The 21,151-nt window shown below is 42.9% G+C and overlaps 1 pseudogene; it reads right to left on the bottom strand.

Moving 5' to 3' along the window:
• Positions 1–21,151, bottom strand: part of LOC114624867 — a 98,366-nt pseudogene that overhangs the window by 32,323 nt on the left and 44,892 nt on the right.

Raw genomic sequence — 21,151 nt, 5'->3', positions numbered from 1 at the left:
CACACCTACTCCAACAAGGCCACACCTACTCCAACAAGGCCACACCTTCTAATAGTGCCACTCCCTGGGCCAAGCATCACAGTACCCAAGAGTGTTCTCTTGTTCTTTTACATGAGTTTTCATTTACCAGTTTTTCTCTAACTCTTTTTTTCTTATTCTCTGTAGTTCAGTGTCACATAAGAAACTGTAGAGTTATTAAAATATGTGTGTGTTGGGGGCGTGTTTGAGGAGGGTCATTTGTGAATCACATAAAACAGTATTGCAGATTTATTTTACAATTAAAATGATTTATTTCATGGTTATATCTAGGTGTGAGTGAAGTTCTTTGATCCCACTGGAGAATATAGTATTTTCTTGCCTCTATATTTGCCATTAAAATCCCTTCTTATTAAAACATCTTTCTGCAGAACTTTCTCTTGTTAAATTCTCGACTTTTGATTCAATATGGGGATTCTGTGTTTTTCCTTCTAAAAACTGTTATCTGAATTGTCTGCTTTTTGTCTTTCTCTCTGCTTACCATTACTCCCATTTTAAACACTTGCTGCACCCCTTAGATTATTTCTTCAGAATTATTTATTTTGTTTCGTATGTATAAATCTTTTGCTTGCACTTACCTCTGTGTGTCATGTGTGTGCAGTTCCTGCAGAGGCCCCAAGAGGGCATTAGATCCCTTGGAATTGGGATTACAGAGGGTTAGGAGCCACCATGTGGGTGCTGGGAATGGAACCTAGGTCCTCTGCGGAGCAGCAAGTGCTCTTAGCTGCTGCACCATTTCTCCAGCCTCTAACTATTAAATATTTTTCAAATATATTATTGTAGCATTAGATCGAATTTTGTCAATTTCTAATCTTTAGTGATTCCCACACAGACTTAACCCAAACCCTCTTATCCTATAGGTCACATGTTATCAGTCTTCCTCTCTGACTTAGACTGTTATCTTTTTATTCTAGCTAATCGTGTGTGCATGTCTGTTTCTGTTTCATGGAGGCCGTGTTTCTTGGTATTCTGTTAAGTATCAAACTAATTTACTGAACCTTTTTTTCCTGTAGTTCATTATCTTTAAAGGCTTTCTGGTGGGTTTTTTCTTTTGTATATTTAATATAGCATCTATTCACCAATCCTGTAGTACACAAGATGGATCCCATAGATGTTTGCCTTGAATGAAGAACATGACCTTTCTCCAGCCCCCAATAGTTCTGTATATGTTACTGACCCCATGTAGACCCGTCTGTATCATTTAAAAAAGTATTTTATGTGTATGTGTTTTGCCTGTTGGGTTTATGTGCACCACGTACATGCAAGTGCCCACAGGGGCCAAGGGGTTTCAGATTTCCTGGAGTTACAGGTGGTCATAGCAGTTTGATATGAATGCTGGAACTTTACCCAGACCCTTATCAGGAAGTGCTAACCATGGGGGCACCCCACCCCCAGACCTGTCTCTACCAGTTTTTTTAGTATCTCTATCTTCTATCAAGAGTATTCACTTCTTTCTTCTTCCTTTTCACCACCAAGTTCTCAAACATTCTTCTTACCAGGCTGTATTCCACCACAACAAGACAGGAGACCCCTGTGTAGCAGCATCTTCATCTCTGTCCCTAATTTATAAAACACAGATTGTCATCGGTTTCTAATGCAGTGGGTAGTCATGCTTAATTATTTTTTACATCATTACCCACTAATGTGTTTGGGGAAAGTGATTATTGGAGATGTGTTTGAAACACTAGACGTGCCATTTGGGAGACAGATGGTTCATGGTAACCCAAGAGCCTCACTGATCAGCAGGAAAATGGAACTGTGCTCCATGTGGAATGCAGGTGGGTGGGACCCCATGTTTGTGTCTGTGCACATATCCTCCTGTGGTTGGAGCCGCCGGTGGCCATGGTTCCATATGTGAACATAGGGCCAGCGCACAGCGTTTAATATTGAAGCAAAACAATGGAGTGCCAGACTCCATGGATTTCTGCATGAACAATGTTTCTTTTCCACACTTCGAGATGGCACAGCCACTCGGAAGCCATTGCTCTGTTCAAAACATTCAACCTATAGAAAGTTGGCAATTCTCTTTTAGTGGTACTCATTTCTATGATTGGCGGCAGAAACAGAAGTTGTAGACAGAGGGCTAGGTATCCAAATCTACCCCAATTTCCTGTTCTATCTCCGATGGTGTTCTATTTGCCTTCTCTGCAATATGACAAACCTGATTGGTCACTAGTTCAGTTTGTCAGCTTTCGTCTAGCACATATGAGTGGTGTGCAGCCTGGTACCTGATTGAAGGTGATACTGTAGGCAAGGATGTATCCAGCAGGGATGAGTACAACAATGTCTCCCAGGCCTTGTAAGGGGGTCGTGAAGGATCTTATAGCCTATCTCAGACAACCCAGGGTGTCATCCTGAGAGGAGCTGTGGTTTGAGTCTAGACTGTTCTAAGAGCTATACTCTCATCTTCAGAACTCAAACAAACTCAGCTTGGGTCATTGATTATGAGCTAAGCCCGCTAGGTGTCCTGTACTGTCCAAGACATCCATTATAACCATGAGGAAAGAGCCATAAATGGTAGCACCAGATGGGATGGAGAGGCGGCTCCATGGTTAAGAGCATGTGCAGAGGGCCTGGGCTCAGGTCCCAGCACCTACATGATGGCTCAAAACCGCTTATAACTCCAGCCCCAGGGATTCCATGTCCTTTTCTGACCTCCAAAGGCTCCCGCTTGCCTGTAGTACACATACACTCACTCAAGCAAAAATGCTAATATGTATACATAAAAGTAAATATTTTTAAAAAGAAAAATAGCATGAAACAATGTCATTGTGGTAGCTACTAGCTAAGTTGATGAAGCACTTAAGAATGAACTTAACCAAGGAAAGACACGCCTTCTAGAAAGCAAACCTTAAAATATCAAGGAAAACACAAACGGAAAGAAATCCCTTTTAAATTCACGGACTGGAAGAATTAGTCTCGTTTAAAATGTCCATTTATCAGAAATAATTCAGAGATTCAATGAGTCCCTCATCAAACTCTCAATGGCATTCCGTACGGAGCTGGAGAAACCAACTCTAAAATCGGAATACAACCACAAACCCCGGGAACAGTATCTTAGTTAGGGTTTCATTGCTGTGAAGACACACCGCGACAAATGGCAACTCTTACAAAGGACAACATTCAGTTGGGGCTGGCTTATAGTTCCTGAAGTTCAGTCTATTATCATCATGGAGGGAAGCAAGGCAGTGTGCAGGCGGGCATGGTGCTTGGCTGGTGGAGGAGCTGAGATTTCCACATCTTAATCTGAAGGCAGCAGCCAAGATGAAACTTTCTTCTGTAGGCAGCCAGGAAGAGGTAGGCTCCCCCACACTGGGCGGAGCCTAAGCATAGGAGGTCTCAAAGCCTGCTGACACAGTGACCCGGGTACTTCCTTCAACAAGGCCACACCTCCTCCAACAAGGCCACACCTCCTAATGGTGCCATTCCGTATAGCCAAGCATTCAAATACATAAATCTATGCGAGCCAAGCCTATTCAAACAACTACAAATGGCCAAAGCAATCTTGAGCCCAAAGAACAGAGGAGGAAGCATCACATCGACTCACTGCAGAATATACGGCAAAGCTGCAGCCACTGAAGCAACGTGGCATAAGCATCAAAGGAGACACATGAGCAGACAGGAAAGAATAGACTACAGAAACCCACACATCCACACGTGGTTCCCGGAAAAGACACGAAAACACACACTGAAGAAAACAGAGCCTTTAATAAGTGGTGCTGAGCAAACTGGATGCACGTGAAGACCACAGGCCCTTGACTCTTCTCCTTTACTCCACATAAAGTCAACTCAAGAAGGATCAGAACCCAAACATCAGACGGGAAATTCCAAAACGACTTAAGGAGACACAGGTATGACGTTTACATATACTGCTCTGGGCAATGGTCTCGGGAGAACCTCAAAAGGACAGGAAGGAAAAAATGAAAGTGAAACCTGACAGATACAGGAAACTTCCACTGAAAAGACAGCGATCAATGCCCTAACGAGAAAGTCCACAGAATGGGAAGCTGTTAGGCAGCCCTTTACCTGGCAGAGTGTTAAAAACCTAGAATACTGAGAATTTGCAGGGTTTAGCAAGAAAAGAGCTCAGTAATCTAATTTAAAAGTGAGGAAATGAAAGGAATAGATGCATCTCAAAAGAAGAAACTCAAATGGCCCATGAATGCACAGAAAAGATTCAGGATCATGAGCCACCCATTAGTGTTAGCCATTGTACTCAAGTCAAATGGCAACGAAAAAAAAAATTCTAAGAAGGATGTGTAGAAAAGGAAATTTCCTGGCCAGTAATGTGGCTATGCATTAGGATGTCTGCTCCAGGGAGTGGCGGAGCTCTCCAAAACCACTAACAATAGATCTACGATGCTTCATAATAGATTAGCATAGATCAAAATAGACCTATGCTTCAGCTACCCCACCATAAAAACTTAAAGAAATAAAATCACATACCATCCAGATAGCCACACGCTCACGTTCATTGCCATAATCTGTAATATCTGAGACAGAGAATCAGCCTGGGTGTCCACCAGCACACAAGTAAGTAAAATACCGAGTCAGAGAGAACGAAATCCAGTCATTCCCAGCACAATGGCCAGGAGTAGTTAAATGGAAAAAGCCAGCCCGGCTGTCACAGAAAGGCTCAAAGGTTCCTGTTCTCTTCCACTTCCCTGGGTTAAAGAAAAACGTCGACTGCTAATAGAATAGGAAAAGTAGAGGGGGAAGAAAGGTGTGGAATGAGAGGTTTAATTCGATCAGTGCATACTAGTTACATACATGTAAACATCACACTGAATCTCATTAACGTGTACAGTCGAATGTGTTAACTAATTTTTAAAAGAAACAAGATTTCCATGCCAGGAAAGGAGGAGGATGAAGGACTATCACAGGGAGGAGGGTGGCAGGGAGGATCGTCACAGGGAGGAGGGTGGCAGGGAGGACTGTCATAGGGAGAGGGTGGCAGGAAGGACGGTCACAGGGAGGAGGGTGGAGGGAAGACTGTCACAGGGAGAGGGTGGCAGAGAGGACCATCACAGGGAGGAGGGTGGCAGGGAGGACTGTCACAGGGAGGAGGGTGGAGGGAAGACTGTCACAGGGAGGAGGGTGCCAAGGAGGATGGCCAAGGAATCTAGGAGGATGAAGATATTCTGAGGAGTTGTGGGCAGATAAGATGTGCTTTATTCGCTTCTGTCGAAGGCTACTAGGCAGGCATGCAAGTGTACTCACACAAGCAAACACACACAGAGATGAGCACACAGGATGCACAGAGGTGGGCACACTTACCTACCACCACACACTCACAAGCAGGCTGGCAAAGGTCAGGAAAAGGCCTCTGACCTTAAGGCTATGCTTATACAGAATGACACAAATGGGTTTGAAAAAATATATAACAGAAGAAAACACTCTGTACTTTGCAATTCCTTAGACATTAGGTATCAGCTCACTTGTGCTGACTCTTGGCCCCAAATTGTCCACTGTTAGTCACGATTTAGCAGATTTACCCCAGATACCCATATCAGCGACTCGTTGTCTGACTATACCCTGGCCCCTGTGGTCTTCTGTTTTCAGTACTAGCCACTAGCCGTCTCCAGATTTGCAAGCCTTTAGCTTTAGACTGGGAGTAACTCAACCTTGTGGCTGGCGTCTGTGGTTCCTTATGGGCTCTGCTTCTTTGAAGAATTCTGGTAGATCAAACGTGGAGACTTGGGGAGGGCGTGAATAAGGAGTGACTTGTTAATTGGGTTTTGAAGAATGAGTAAGACTATGTTAGCTCCGAGGGTGGGAAAGAAAGAAGCATGTGCTAGCTCGGAGACACGGTGAAGAATGGATCTAACAAAAAGCTTCGGACGGTCTCGAGAGCCGAGCAGAGTGCCGAGCGCTCAGCGCGCACGTTGCAGGGAGGGCGCCTCGTCCATTTCGCGTTGCTGTGGCAGAAGAGGACTAGGCTATTTATAAAGAACAGACGGTTATTCCTCACAGTTCGGGAGGCTGGGAAGTGTAAGTTCTTGGTGTCGATAGACTCACTCCCTGGTTCCACACAGCATCTTCTGCTGCAAACTCCAGGAAAAAAAAAGGGAACACTATGTTTCTCACAGAAGTCTGGGGAGGGAGGGATTGTCTTTCCAGGCCCCTTTTGTATAACAGTATCAATCTACCCACAAGGGCAGGGCCCGCCTGTGTGAACTGAACACCTCCCACCAGGCCCCACCTCCTGAAGATCATGCTCGAGACCTTTCCAGCACACAGAGTTTGGAGGGCCCACTCAGAGGGCAGCAGAAGATGCCCTGGGCCATAGCAGCAGCGTGGGTGTCAGGAAGCACAGCATGGTGCCCGTCAGGGAGCACAGGAGAGGCTCAACTGTAAGGCCAGCATAGGACCAAAACACAACGAAGGCCTTTGTTTTCCCACACGGAGTCACTGGCATGTTTCATGCAGGGGATGAGATGGGTCTAGTCCTAGCCATTCATCCCGGATGCAGTAGCAGTACAGGCTAGGGTGAACATGGAGATAAGATGGACAATTGACGTGGTTCAGGGGACATCATTAAGAAGTTACGGCCATGATCCAGGCCAGAAGATCTCAGCTCTGAGCAGGGAGGGGCATCTTCAGAGAGCATAAGCAAGCCTTCTGCCTGAGCTAATGTGACCATACATCAACGGTTCCCACAGAACACAGTGTACAAATGTTCAGAGCCTCTTCCTGACCTTTGCCAACTCCCGGCTCTATTAAACTCTAAAAGGAAAACGTGAATTTGGCTTTCCATCCATGGGCGTGAGTGCGACGCTAACATACCCACCTAAAACAATTCAACGTCCTTTAAATCATGGCTCCACTTTCATTTTAAAACACAATTGTTCACTTGTGTGGATAAATCATGCAGAGAGAAACCCAATGAGTCTCATTGGAAAGGGCTCTGTACATGGGCTACTAGTTTAATATTCCTTCAGCGGACAGCCCCTGCCCCTAGGAGGAACCAATCTCAAAACCTATTTGTTTCTGAAGTAGAGTAAGGCCCACAGTGCCCCCTGCTGGCAACTTGGAGATATAGCTTCTTTGAAAGCTTTTGTCGTTTTTTTTCCTAATGAAATGGTTGTTAATGTTAGTTTTCTCTATATGAAGATTGAAATAAATGAATCGTTTGGGGGCAATGGCTGCTGTTGAAATGGGAATCAAGGAAGCTAATTTGGGTTGGACAATGTAAAGGGGGCAGGTGAGTATTAAGCAAAAGAAATTCAAAGGCTAAACTTGGTTTCTGAAATTAGGTTGTGTCAATGATACACACACACACACACACATGCACACGCACACATGCACACACACTCACACATGCATGCACACACGTGCACACACATGCACACATACACACACACATGTATACGCACACACATGCACATATGTGAGTGTGGCCCCCCCCCCAAAGAGATCATGTGCTTGTGCTCACCCAGGAGGCCGTTATAAGCACTGGATGTAAAAACACAGCTGGAGCATTTGCTTGTGGCAGAAGCTCAGGTTTCCTCATGTAAAATGCTAAAATTCAAGGAGTGCATGTGATATACATTGTATAGAGGGATTGCTAGAAAATATCAAGAATTGTAAACAAGGTTACAGACCTTTGATCTAAAGTCCATACTTTTAGAATCTATTCTAAGGGATAGAGAACCAAAATGTGTAAAAGAGGCATATCTAAAAGATTCTTAGGCTAGGTAGATGGGTCAGTGGGTAGGAGGGCTTGCAGAACAAGCATGAGGATCTGAGTTCAAGTCTCTCCTACATAAAAATGAGGCATGGCTTCTTGTGCCTGGTACTCCAGCACAGGGAAAAGATTCAGGAGGATGATGGGAGTTTTCTGGCCAGCATGCCAAGCCAAACCTCACACTACAGGTTCTTTGGTGAGAAATTCTGTCTCAAAAGAACAAAGTGAACAGTGACTGAGCAGATGCCAATGTCCTCTGCTGGCTTTCTTGTGCATGCCTCTGAGGGTGCACATGTGCACACACACTCATAAGCCAGACCTACAATTTGAAGGCACTCAATAACAAGAAAGGAAACTGTAAATGATCTCAGTTGACCATCCCAACACAGAGAAAATGTCAACTAAGTTGTTACAACTATAATAGTGCCTCTTAAAGACAAAGTGTATAGAAGATTTCAATTAGGTCAAAATGTGTATTATGTTAAAAGAAAAGGCCATATGTGCCAAATGTACAAGAGACTTGTGGAAGCAAGTAGAAGAAAAACCTTTGCAATCTTAGATTAAAATTTTAAAAAGAGAACAGGTAATATCAGATAGCAAGAACATGACTAAGCTACCTCGGTACACTTCTGATAGAGATGAACGTGTTCAAGGTTACTCTGAGATCCTTTAGAAGTCTTTGTTCAAAACTTTTCAATGTGTGTGTATGATCTTATTTGGGGCGTTTACCCCAGAAAATGGTTGATTATGCACACCCAAAATGAGAATAAGAGTTGTCACCAACACACATTGGGAACCAGGTGCTAAGCACTTAGTGATCACCAGCTATGTGCTAAGTACCTTGGCAAGCACCCAGAGGCTAGAGAACACAGCCCTGCTCTCAAAGGACTGACCAGCAGTTGTCATGGTTAAATGAGGATGCTGACACCAGAAATGACTGTGTGTGACTTTATCCCCCACACACTGTAATGGGAAAGATCAGAAACATCAAAGAGTCACCACTGAACACTTCAGAACCAAGCACTCTGACAGAGAGATCTGGGACACACTACAAGGCACTCCATAACTCTCGGGAAAAGCAAATCCACGCAACATTCTACAATGTTCCCTGTTCCAAAAGTAGGATCAGCCAAGTCCCAGTCACAAGGCTGCTGAAGTAGGAGAGAGGTCTTTGGAAAATGGAAAAGGAGTCTGGTGTTAGAAGATGCCCGTTCTACTCCGAACACACCAGTCACCAGACAGGAATTTAGGCGAGTCAGTTACTCCCAACCTAATAAAAATGTAAAATGAACAAGCCAGTTTCAAACAAGATATACACTTAGTAAGAGGTAGTGCTCTCTTTTTATTTTTAACTGACAAGGTTGTGTGTATTAATCGCCTATACGTGACCGTTTGAAATAGGTACACAGCACAACCTGAGGAAACCCAGCTCCCAGCCTACGCAACAACTCGCGTACTTCTCAGGTTTTGCAATACGGAAATCTGAAACTACTGACAACTTTCATCTGAAGAGATAGCTTAGTAGACAAACAAGCATGAAGTCCTTAGTTTAAATCCCCGGGACACGTGTAAAAGTCGAGCACAGTGGCTCACATCAACAATCCTGGAGAGACAGCTTGGTCCTGGCACTCACTGGCTTTAGAACTCCAGATTCACTGAAAGACCCTGTCTGGGTGATTGAGGAAGACATGTCACAGTGACCTCTCACCTCCACACAGACACGCACAAACATGGCCATGCACCCGTACATGCACATGTGCACATATACCACAGACACCGCCGCACACACAGTTAGCAACTTTCAAAATAAGCAATAGTCACTCTTGAGTGCAATTATCCTAGCTGAAGGTTTGTCCTTCAATCTACTCTACAGCGCACCCTAAAGGTCATTTTTAAAAAGATTTTTGCAAAGCTTTCTGATGTCCGGATCCCTACATACAAAAGTTTAAGCTGACAGCCAGACGGCAGTAGCATCAGGTTCCATTCGGTGAGCACCTAAGCAACCCATACTTTACAACAGTCTCATCTTCAAACTTCACAGCCCGCTGGCAGCAGCACGGGGAAGCACAACTCTACTCCATTTGGGGATGCCTCTAAAACCAAAGAACAAACTTCGTGGGCACTGCAATGATCAGATTCTGCACATTAGTGGTCCACAAGTTCAGAATCAATAGAAACAGTCAGAGATTAGGGCTGAAGAGAGCTCAGGGGTGAAGATCACCAGGCGCTCTCACAGAGGACCCAGATCTGAGCACTAGCACCCACATGGCACCTCACAACTGTCTGAAAATTTCACGAGGATTCCAATGCCTGCTTCTGGACTCTGTAGGCACCAGGCACACAGGTGGTGCACAGACATACAGAGCCAAAATACTCTTGTATGGAAGATAACAATTAAAATACAAAGGAAATATTCTGTCATTACTTAATATGATCAGAGGGGAGTGACTGAGCAATACCCTCCCCTGAATCCAGTTCAGTTACAGGACACCCCAAAACCTAGCTTGTGAAGCCTTCCTGTGGGAATCTGTTCAAAAAAAATGGGGGACATTATTTTTCTTGAAAAAGTTGTTACTATATATGCATGCCAGCCACCAATCAGTCCCTAGACCCGAGAGGTTTCCTTGGTTAGAGGATTAGGAGAGCCAAAGGGCAGAAAGTAATCATCCTCCTACCCCGGTTCCTAACCGCAGAAGAACACGCTAGGAGCACACTAGCTTCCTGTCCGCACATCAGGCCAGTCACAGGGGCTGTCGGGCCCCAGCTCTTAAAAGAACACCAGGCCCAAGTCATCAAACCTGCCCAAATGTGTTATTATTTCAGAAGCACAACAAATTAGAACCATAAAAGCAAAAATTAAGATCTCTAAAGTGTCCACTCAGAAGAAGAGAAGCTTTTTTGGTCAGGTATAGTCTGACAAATTTATTTAATATAATTAGAATCCTAAAAGAAATGTTTTTTTGTAACTTGGTATTTCTACCTAATTGTAGCTTTTCAAGTCAAAACATTTACTTTCACATTTTAATGTTTGCAGTAATATAATTAATTAATCCATTTTTTCCCACAAGAAAATCATGGAGTTTATTTTGTGTTAGCCAACTATGCCTGAGCATGGAGCTTGCCCTGGAGTGGTTGACTTTCCATGAGAGAAAACGGATTTCCCTTAGATAGTGGGTATCACCTGCAGACGGCTTCTTGGCTAGGAATGAGACTTTGTGTCCATTGTCCATTTCCCAATTTCTATGCTGAGATTTTTGTCTGGTTTGAACTTGTGCTGGTCTTGTGCACGCTGTCTATCTTTGTGAGTTTGTTACATGCCCTGCTGAGTCTAGAAGATTCTGTTTTCTTGGAGTCATCCACCATCAAAATAAAGAAATTAAAACCCAACCATCTTTCCGTGTCCACTAGAGGCCACTGTCTCCACAGTTTCCCTCACCCCAGCCAAAGTTCTTAGCGGAAACAGTTTAGAAACCTGGTTTGCAGTCAAGGCTTCCTGTAGTGGGACCAGGGCACCAACCCAGCCACAAAACATTCGACCTACAATCTGTCCTACCTGCAAGAAGCGCTGGGGCAATGACGCCACAGAACTTGTGGGAGTGGCCAACCAATGACTGGTCTAATTTGAAGCCCGCGCCCCACACTGCCTGGATAACCCGGAATCGGAGGCTGGATAGCCCAGAGACCTCCGGTTTCTCCGGTTAATTTTGTGCATTATTTTTTGCAACAATCGTATTCATGTTGGTCTCCAATATCTCTTCTCCCTCATCACCGTTTCTGCAAGAATACTGTGAACCTTGTCTATACGAAACAGCAAACCCAGTTCACAAACATTTCAAAACATTTGTCTAATGCTGACACAAATACTTGGGTTAGATCTAAAATGCCAAGTTCACTTTCTGAGAGATCCACACAGAAGACAAAGTATAATGTTGAAGAATGTCTAGAAATCAGTTTGTTGCCAGCCCCTCCGATTAACAATCCTTCTGGGCAATTCCACACATTCTCATCCCGCTTAGATATAAACCTGAGCATCTCCTAATGGTTTGCTGTTGCTCATCTGCACTGTAGGGCGGGTAGAAGTTGGGGACCTGAGGCTTCCTGTGGTGACTGAAGATGAGGATGACCTTGATCACGGCTGAGCAGGGCTGGCCTGGTGGGGGTTGGGGCCAGAGTGGGCTTGCGAGCCTTGCCTTCAGGAGCTTGCTGCAGCTGCTTCTCTACTGTCCCCTCTAAACCATCTTTTGTTTCTCACCAAGACAATTTCCATTTTCCCTGTTGCAGAGGATGCTGTCTTTAACATTTTCATAAATAAGTCTTTCTATCTTTTTGTACATCTTCAATTACTTCATCTCTATATTACAAAGTAAAATTCCCCAAATTAAAGGATTAGAAACCTGATTGCATTGTTTTTTTAAAAACATTTTTATGTGTATGTGCCTGCATCTGAGTCTATGTATTTGCACCGTGAGCATGAGGGGGGAGGTGCAGTAGAAGTCAGAAGGACACATAGGATCCTCTGGAACTGAGGTTATGGGTGGGTTTGAACCCCTATGTGGTGCTGGAAACTGAACCCAGGTCCTCTGCAAGAACGCAAAAGACTCTTCCCTGCTAATCCACACCTCCAGCCTCTGGTTACATTGTTTCAGGACAATCGTTTCCTCGCTCATTGCTGAGCAATGCTATAGGTGTGCCTTAAGGAAAAGCAAGTGCAGCCTAAGAACTTCTCATTAGGCAGCTGCAACCACAGCACAGATCAAGAGACAACACACCACGAGCAACTCACGTCCTCAAGCCCCTGCCATTGCACTTCCTGCTCCAAAGTAGAGTTGCTATCCCAGCATCCAAGAGATAGATGAGTTCTCCTGGGCCTTGTCACATCTGGAGCCATGTAACTCACACTTTGGGTCTGACGTCTTCTACTCCTTAGTCTGTTTTTGAGATGTAGCACATGACTGCTGAGCTAATATTAATTTCCATGGCCTTCTAGCTGGGGTTCATGTGTGAAAATAATGACATATACCACCTATTTGTCCTGGCTGTGGACACTTTCTACATCTCATGAGAAGTAAAGAGATACGCAAGTATTTCTGCATCTTTTGGTATAGACGCTTTGATTTTTTTCTGCGTACACACATAAACTTTGTAGGTGGTACTAGGCTGTTTATCTAAGAGGATGTGCCAGTGTGCACTTCTGCCTTCAGTGTGTGACATTTCTAGTGGCCCCTGGTCTCTAATAAAATAATCATTCCCAGCTCAGCAAGAGTGGTAGGAGGAGAGTAGAACCGTTCTGTGATTTCAGCTCTCCCTGAGTGTCTTCCCGTGGGGCATCTCTAGTGAGGTCCCTCTCAGACTGTTTATCTACTTACTCTGAGTCATTTTTCTTATGAATTTTAAAGATACAAATATGAGAACTGCACTGTTCATATACATTGCAGATGTGTCTTCTTCGTACTTTACGGTTTGTCATTTTACCCCTTGATGGCATGTTTGATGAACAATTTTATTTTTAAATGTTTTATTTATGCGCATGCCACACGTGTGCAGTGTCGTCAGAGTCCAGAAGGGGGCGATGAAGTCTCTGGAGCTGGAGTTACAGGCTGTGGTGAGCTGCCCAGCGTGGGGACCAAAGCTGTACCCTCTGCAAGAGCTGCGAGTTTCCCTAACTTCTGCACCCTCTCTCCAGTCTCCGAAATCCATAATCTTAATGAAGAACAATTTATCAAGGATTTTATTACAGAGCATATTTTATTCTACTTTCTCTCGTTCCACAGATTGAAAATACTACATCATGGGAGGGCTGTCAGTTGCTGAGATTTAAATGTAAGCATTTGACTCCAGAGCTCAAATCCCTAAATAGTAGGCTATATTACATTTTTTAAAATCTTTAAACATATTTGATGAGGGTTTCATACATAATCCATCTAAAGTATATGTTTTCTCTTTATTGGCATATATTCATTGTACATGGTGATGGGTTTCATAAAGTAATCTCCTTCAACTGTGGCTTGCATTCCAACCCCCTCCCCACTCTACTCTTCTCTCCCCGCCCCTCCCCTCCCCTCCCCTTCTCTTCTCTTTTCTTCTCCAATTCTCTTCTTTTCTTTCTACTTGTCTTCTCTCTTGTTATGTGCACTGTGTGTGTTTGTGTGTGTGCTAGTATATGTGTGTTTGTATGCGCTTGTGTTGATGTGTTTGTGTATGTGTGTTTCCGTGTGTATATTTGTATGCATGTGCATATATTTGTATGTTTTTGTGTGTATGTTTGTGTGTGTGTTTGTGTGTGTTTGCATATGTGTGTATTTGTGTGTATGTTTGTATATGTTTGTGTGTCTATTTGTGTTTGTGTGTATATATGTGTGTTTCCATGTGTTTGTATGTATGCATATGTATGTGTACTTGTGTGTTTTATGTTTATGTGTTTGTGTGTGTATGTGTGTTTCCATGTATGTTTGTTTGTATGCATATGTGTATGTGTTTGTATGTTTTTGTATGTGTATGTTTATTTCTCTCTGTGTGTATGCATTTGTGTGTATATTTTTGTGTGTATGTGTGTGCACTGTGTGTGTGTATGTGTGTGCACTGTGTGTGTGTGCATGTACATGTGGTCCTATGTATCTAAAAAATCCTAGGATCCACAAACAAGAGAAAACTAACCTAGTATTTGTTCCTTTGGGCCTGTCTTACTTTCCTTAATGTACAAGAGTTTACAACAATGACATAATTTCATTCTACATATTTATGAGTGAATAAAGCTCTATTACATATATACATATGTGAATAAAGCTCTATCATATGTATACATACACATAGAATTATAGCTATGTATGTGTATATGTAATTTTCACACATATATAATCGGTTTCCTTATCCATTCATGTTGATGGACACCGAGGCAGACTCCAAAGTTTGGCTCTCATGAACAGTGTTCTGCAGTAGACATGGATAAGCAGATGTCCCTGTGGTATATTGCCTTAGAATCCCTCAGGCGTGTACCCAGAAGTTGCAGGGAAGGTTTGTTTCTTATTTTCAGTTTTTTCTTAGGACTCTCCATACCGATTCCACAGTAGCTAAACTAATTTACACTCTTACCAGCACTGAATGGGGCTGCCTTCTCCCTCGGGCATTTCAGGGGATTCATTTATTTTCATTAGGGTGATCTCAGGGAAGTTCTCATTTACATCCCCCTGCTGGCTAAGGACGCTGAGCACCCAGAAGCATCAAGTGAAGACTCATTTCTTCACTGTTACTAGGTTTCATTTTCTCACAAACCACGTGTGTCTAAATCTGAGTCTCTTCCTTTTTCTACTGCCCCTGCTGTTTTGAGCGCTGTTATTGATGTCAGCTGTCCAGGGCTGCAATTCAGGCACTTCCATGCTTTAGCAAAACTTTTCTGGCTATCCTTAGCACTTTACTCGCCATATAAATTTTACATTTCTCGATTTCCATAAGAAGATGTATGCAACCAATATACTTCTAAGGTTGCATTATGTATGTACATAAGTCAAATTGAAATAACTTATTTAAAATAGCCATGTAATCTAAGGATATGGAAGAATCTTTTATGTTTTTCTTCTTTGAATTATGATGTTTTCTAAGAAGAGGTCTTACATATCTTTCATTGCAACGTTACCTAATATATATCTGTAATGCTATTGTGAATATGTTATGACATTTGATTGCCTAATTATTTATGGGATGCTTGTAGAGATGGAAGGAACGTATGCTACTGACCCTGTGTCCTGTAATCATCATGGGGTCGCTTACACCTAATAATTAACTAGCTTGTTGTCTCCATGCCAGATTTTTAATTTCTCCCTCTCAAACCTTTATGGCTTTGCTTCTTTATTGTCCTGTATTTTCCAGTCTAGGATTCTCAGGAAATTTCATGTAAACATTTAGATATTTGAATAATAAAGTTTTCTTAGAGATTTGAGAAACATAAATCATCGAATTTTATCATTTTATCTTTTGAAAACATCATGTGACTTTCCTATTCTGTGCATATTAATGTGATAAATCAAACTGATTACTTTGAAAATATTCCAGACTCTCGAGCCCCTGTTTGACTGAGACACAGGTACACACACACACACACACACACACACACAGAAAATTTAAACAAATGAAAGCAAATAGAAACAAAGTACATTTCTTTCACTATATTGGTTATAATTAATGCATACAAAATATTATAAACTATACCCATACATGCTATATATAGCATATAACTTACTATATAATATGTATTGTAATACATAATACATAAATCTATATTTACATAAATCTTGATGGAGTCTGCTTGCTGACATTTGCGTGGTCCATTCTACAATGGATACAAGATACTAGGTCTATGGTTTCTCTCATTTTGCCACATCCTTCTTAAGTTACAGCTTTATAAGAAGAGTTGGGCTATGCTTCCTCTTTTCCTATCATCAGGAAGGATCTGCATGTGCCGACATTATTACTTCTTTAAATATAATGATTTGCCAATGATGGCTCAGTACCTTACACTTCACGAGCAAAGGTTTTTAATGGCCAGTATAATTAAGTAGAACCTGAAATTTTCTGACATCAGTTTTGATAAGCTATGTTGTCCATTTCATCTAAAGTTTCAGCTGTGTTCACTGTAACATAAACTATACGGTAAACTGTCTAACATGACCAACGCAAGTGTCCTCTGATGCTCACTGTCCTGCTTGGGTCAGGCTGCCCGCTGAGCCTGTAACAGGGTCAAACAGCTCACAGCAGTAGAAACTGAAGTCTTGAGAGCAGCTAGAAGAAAAGCCATCCCCAACAGTGGTTGCTATTGCCCATCACATGATACACAATCACCTGTCTCAGGCACAAGAAGCCAGAAGCCCTGCGTGTTAAGAAAGCTCTCTTCCCAAACTCTCTCCGTCCAGAAGTCTAGCTTCCCCTGTTATTTCTGCTGGATGTTGTAAGCATCTGCTTGCTGTTGGAAGCATCTGCTCGGCGTTTGCTGTCTACCTGCAGCTTGTCGGGTATCCTAGGTCTGCTTGCTGTTTGCTTAACAAGCTCATTCATTCAAAACCCAAAGCAGGGCTATTGTAGCTCATTTCTGCACTGAGGATGGATGCAAAACAGTGATACATTTTTACTGTTGCTTCTTACTGATGTTTGGCATCCCTTATGACCTCTGCTGATAGTGTATCTTGTATCTTACTTCTCTTGGGTCACTAGCAACAGTACTGTGCTGTTACTATTGAAGGAAACAATACTGACTTTGCTGCCGAGTCTGTTCTGTTCTCTAATTCAATCATTCAGCTTCTATTTTTATTGTTTCCTTGTCTGTTCTTCCTCTGAGGTTCAATTGCCCTTTCCCACAACTGCTTGCAATAGCTAAATTATAAAATTTTAGCCTCCTTTTTAACTAAGATACGCTCACAGAATGATACTTATACCTCTAAGGACACTACCAGCTGCATCTCAAAAGCTTTAAGATAGTATATTTTCATCACTTGTTTATAATGTTTTTATTTTTATAATTCCTTTATCTAATGATTTCTTAGAATATTGCCAAACTTCCACGTACATTAAAATTTCCTATTAATCTTTTTATTACTTATTCATAATTTAATATAACATATCAAAGACCATGGTAAGTATATTAAAATAACATTTTAATATAAAGTTTCGTAAACATATCTGGACTTATTTGTATACATTTAATTCCCTGACATGGTATTATTATTTAACAGGATCTCTTTGTGGCTTACGTACCCTTTTGCCCCTTACTCTCCCAAAGTTAAATAAAATTCTGGTTTAGTTCACTATAAACTTCGGGGTTTATTTCACTTTTTTGTACTTTGAAATTTTTATGTACTCAAAATATATATTTACTTGAAGTCTTGATATTGCTGGATACGCTAAACAGATATTTAAACCCTAGTAACATGCAGTGTCTCCGTGCTCCTGGTAGGACAGGTGCTGTCCATTCAGATCCCCCAAGGTCTACCCCTGCTGTCTACTGCGGCTGGGGAGATAAGGTCGAGAGATTGTACAATTTTGTTTAGTACGAGGCTCATGTTCTTAAAACTTTGAAGATCCTTTGAAGTTCTGGGAACATTACCTTCCTCCAGAGGGGATTTGCAGATACTTCTGGAAGGCAGTTGGTCAAGAGACACATCCCCACAGTGCAGCTAGGAGCTGGCTTCGTTTCATTCCTTGTGAAGGGTGATCTAAGAGTAGGAGGCTGTGTGGGACTGGGCTGGGGAGGAGGGGACAGTTGCAAATTCAGGGTTATTTTCTAGGACTCCTCTTCTTTCTTGGGAGGCCCTGAAAACTGATCTGCCCCATCCAATGAGATCCCAGGAAAACAAGCCCCTCCCTGTGTTCAGTCGTGACTTCAGAACTGTGAAATCCAACCCCAAGTGACAGACAGTTCCATACTGTGTAAAAAAGTGACCACACTGCAAAGAACACAACTCAAAATGCAAAACCTATACCATCGAGCAGATTTTAAATGTTGGAAGAGAATTCCTCTGAAACCATACTTGCCTAAACTGCTGTCTGAACAAGCTGCAGACCCACAGCACTGAGAATAACAGGCATGGCTAATTAATAAGTCGTTAATTAATTAGCCATTATCTATGATTGTTGAGTAAATATTCCAACAATTTACTATGCTGCTCATTCATTGATTCTGTATCCAAGAAATATTGATTTAGAACCAACACAGACCACTATCTGCATAGCGCTTGGGACAAGGAGATGAGCAGAAGTGGGCGGAGTAAGTGAACGGACATTTCCCTTTGCCCCTGGGGAATTTAAAGGGCTTAGGAACAATGACCCAATAGAGAATTGGCTTGTACTGCTCCTCACAGGAACCTCAGAAAAAAAAACAATCTGAGGAGCGAACAGAGCATGTAATGAATTTTACCCATAGTAAATTTTACCCATAGGCACCCAGGAAATAAGTGGGGAAGCTGATTAATCCTTGCTGTGGCTAATTTTGGCAGAATGATGTAGTTTTTTTTTTTTCTTTCTGGTATTCAATTTCCCTCCTGCCCAGCCGCTAATGGTGCTCACTGAATTTCGTCTACCTGTGTTTTGGTTGCTGTGGCTGAGGTAGTGTTGTATATGATCTGTGACCCTGAGTGGGTGGGAAGAAGCGACGTCTCAGGTTCAATTTCATCCAGAGACACCAGAGGGCAGCAGAGTCACGCGCGTGGAGCACCTTCTCTCTGCCCGGGTTGGCTCTGCTCAGTGCAAGACCTCATCACTAACCTGGGTCAGTTTTGCAGCACTTCCCCTGCTCTTCACCCCAACCCTGGCGAAACCATGGCGACTGCTTCCACAACTGAAATTCGGAACTCCTGACATGAGAATCTGATGTAATGTTTGAAACTGAGGATGGCGGGGAATCCTTGGCGTGGGCTTGTTACAGCCAAGAGCCTTTGGTGTCTGATCAAAGCTCCTTCTGAATCCATTCATGTACCAAGGCAGAGAGCAAACAAGCAAACAGTCACATCGCACACCGGGTGTTTGTGTGAAGCTGACTAGAAGAAAGCCCAGACTAAAACATCCTTTCCTGATGCCAGGAAGACCTGACGTCCCTTGTACTGACAGCTAACCTCTGGTGCCTACTCTGAAACTAGATACTTCAGTGCTGCTACAAGAAGGAAGGTTCTAGAAGTGTCCACAGCAGTGAGTTCCCTCACCACTGTAAAAGAGAGAATGGAGGGCAGACTTCAAACACAGGAGAGATGGTTTTGATTCATATGCAAGAGCTGCTATAGATGAAGGCTTAAAAGTGATTGACAGGACCCTTTGACCTATGTGACAGATTAGCCGCTTAGTGGATACATAGTTACAGACGGACGGACGTAGAAAAGTCTCAGGACAGGAGCTGTAGAGAAGGCTCAGCAGTTAAGAGCTCTTCTAGCTCTTATAAGGACCGAGTTGGGTTCCCAGCACCCAAGTCAGGAGGCCCGCAGCTATGTTTAACTCCAACTCCAGGGGATCTGATGCCCTCTTCCGGTTTCAAGGGCACCTGTGCTCAAGTGGTCATGCATAAATATGCAGAATTAAAAATAAAGTAATCTTTTAAAAATGTAAATGTATGTCTCATAGCAAGCCGAGATTTTCCCACTGCAAAGTCTCAGTCTAATTGTGCAAACGGAGACTCCAGGTTTGATGAAAGGTGATTTAAGACCAGTTGTTTTCTGGATTGTTGTGAGCGTTGTTTCTGTAACATGGTCAAGCCATCCACTCAAATCCAGTTTTCTTTAAGTTCAGGGTGGCTATGGTCCTGAGACCTGGAAAGTTGTCGCTCTCCCAGAACAAGGGGTTTGTTGATGGCCACCCCTTCCTTTGTTCCTTTCCCATGCATCCACCCCTCAGTGTTTGCCAACTAGCATCAAAGCTGAGACAGCATCCTCACCTCCTGCCGCACCCACGGGAATATAGTTATCAGCTTCTCAGCTAGCTGAGTCAAGCAGGGAAATACAAAGGAAACCATGGATCTTGTATTTTCCACAAATCAGATTGTAAAGAAGCCACTTTGGGCACACGACTTTATTCAGACCAAAAAAAAAAAAATCTTGTTATGGAGAGTTTATCTCTTTACTTATATAGGTAAAGAAACAGGGGCTCAAGAACAAAGAGTGTTAAGCATTGATGTCCCAAAATTCCAAACCAGATGTGATTGATTTTAACGTCTACTTTCCTCCAAACACAATAGAGACCTTGATCTCGGAAGCTAGGTATCAATTTATGGGGTATCCAAGGCAAAAAGGCCAGACAGCATATCTTCATGGTGGGAAGGCTGAGCCAGACTCCGTAATGTGAATTCAGGAAGTCAGAGTTGCGCTTGTAAACCGGAGGCATGCTGGTTTAGTAATATTGGATCCTAATGTTGCATGACACCGTGCTTTATAGAGCAGTTTACTGTCTTTATTTCCCTCGCAGGTATTCAAGAAAACAAGAAACATGGTGTCTCGTTGATATTGGGCTCTGTCTATATGAACCTGATTTAGCTTTGTCACTTTCCAGAAGGAGGGAAATGTGAAAATGGAAATCCTGGAATATATTTTTCCTGTGTGCACAACAGGAAAACTGTTCTTCTTCAGGACGAGTTTAAGGCACTTGGTAAATGAAGTCCTTGAGTCAACACTGAGAAGGATAGCGATGTCGGGCAGTGCTTGAGGACTCTGAGGAGACTCTAATTTGGCAGGAACCTGAGTGACATTTGCCTGTATGACTCTGGTTGTCTCATTTAGCCAAATAACTGGTAAAATCAAACTTCCACACTGGTGCTGTTAGTGAGGACTGGCCATCTACCCTTGCCATTGTGACAGGCTTAGAGCCGAAAGGTTGTGTGACCCAGTCCCTAGCCTCACCTAGTAGCTCCTTGTGCCTCGAGCCTCCTTGTGCCTGAGCCTCCTTGTGCCTGAGCCTCCTTGTGCC

The sequence above is a fragment of the Grammomys surdaster genome, unplaced genomic scaffold, assembly GCF_004785775.1.
Source record: "Grammomys surdaster isolate TR1022 unplaced genomic scaffold, NIH_TR_1.0 211, whole genome shotgun sequence".
In the NCBI taxonomy this organism is placed as follows: domain Eukaryota; kingdom Metazoa; phylum Chordata; class Mammalia; order Rodentia; family Muridae; genus Grammomys; species Grammomys surdaster.
Note: the sequence above shows the minus strand (reverse complement) of the source record. Positions and strands in the feature narration are given on the sequence as shown.